Source organism: Haemorhous mexicanus, chromosome 29 (genome assembly GCF_027477595.1).
Source record: "Haemorhous mexicanus isolate bHaeMex1 chromosome 29, bHaeMex1.pri, whole genome shotgun sequence".
Lineage (NCBI taxonomy): Eukaryota > Metazoa > Chordata > Aves > Passeriformes > Fringillidae > Haemorhous > Haemorhous mexicanus.
The window spans coordinates 177,501-178,860 of NC_082369.1; the positions used below are offsets into that span (position 1 = coordinate 177,501).

Here is a 1,360-nt window from a genome sequence, read left to right on the forward strand (position 1 = left end):
CTCCAAAAATTCCGGGAAGGTTCACTCCACATTCCTTTCTCTGAACAGATGGACTGAAAAGGAAAAAAATAATATCAAAAAATTAAAATTTAATTCTCCTTTTTTTTTTTTTTTCCTCCAGGAGTTTAGAGAAAAATTCCTTCCCTGGATGAGTTTGAAACGATCAAATTTTTGGGAATTGGGGAATGAAGGAGAGGAGAGAGCAAGGAAAAAATCCTGGCTTAATTATTTCCTCTGTGGCTCCCCGGGATGGTGGCAGGGTGACATTTCCACATGGCCCATGACTAATTTAGGAAAAGGAAGAGCTGGCCAAAAAGTTATTTTTGGTGCCCACGGAGACAGAGCCAGCGAGCAAGAGGGACAGGTGCAGGGCCAGAGTGTGACACGGGGGTGGCATGAGCCCCCCAAAAAGGGGACACTGCCGGCTGGGCTGAAATTCCCCCAAAGTGGGGTGGAATTCCAACAAAAATGTGGTTTTTGGGCAGGTTGGAGCCTCCCTGACACCCCAAAAAAATGTGGAATTAGAGGGTTGGAACAGCACAAGGTGTGACTTGAAGGGTTGGCTGAAAGTCTCCTAAATTTGGGGTTGAACCCCCCAAAAATGGGACATTGAAGGGTGGGCTGAAAAGCCCCTAAAATGTGACACTGGGGGGTGGGCTGGAGCCCCCCAAAATGTGACATTTGGGGTTTAAACCCTCTAAAAAAATGACATTGTTAGGTTGAAACTGCCCCAAAAGTGACACTGTGAGGTTGAACCCCCCAAAATGGGACATTGAGGGGTTAAACCCCCAAAATGTGGCACTGAGGGGGTGAATGCCCCCAAATGTGACACTGAGGGGTTAAACCACCCAAAATGTGACAATATTGAGTTGAAACTGTACAAAATGTGACATTGAGGGGGTGAACCCCCCCCCAAAATGAGACATTGAGGGATTGAACCCCCAAAATGTGACAAGGAGGGGGTGAATCCCCCAAAATGTGACAAATGGGGGTTAAACCCCCCAAAGTGTGACAAATAGGGGTTAAATTCCCCAAAGTGTGACACTGAGGGGTTAAACCCCCCAAACTGTGACACTGAGGGATAGAACCCCCCAAAGTGTGACACTGAGGGGTTAAACCCCCCAAACTGTGACACTGAGGGGTTCAATCCCCCAAAGGGTGACAAATAGGGGTTAAACCCCCCAAAATGTGACAATATTGAGTTGAAAATGTCCAAAACGTGACACTGAGGGATTGAACCCCCCCAAAATGTAACACTGAGGGGGTGAATCCCCCAAAATGTGACATATAGGGGTTAAACCCCCCAAAGTGTGACACTGAGGGATTGAACACCCCAAAGTGTGACACTGAGGGATTGAAC

At 47.3% G+C, this 1,360-nt stretch overlaps 1 long non-coding RNA gene across 1 annotated transcript in view; it reads right to left on the minus strand.

Moving 5' to 3' along the window:
• The window catches only part of LOC132339618 (uncharacterized), a 7,304-nt gene extending 6,909 nt beyond the window's left edge, over nt 1-395 (minus strand). Inside the window, exon 1 of the long non-coding RNA XR_009489694.1 lies at nt 1-395. This exon is cut by the window's left edge and continues 99 nt beyond it. This is a non-coding gene — a long non-coding RNA (uncharacterized LOC132339618).
• Nucleotides 396-1,360: the final 965 nt, after the last annotated feature.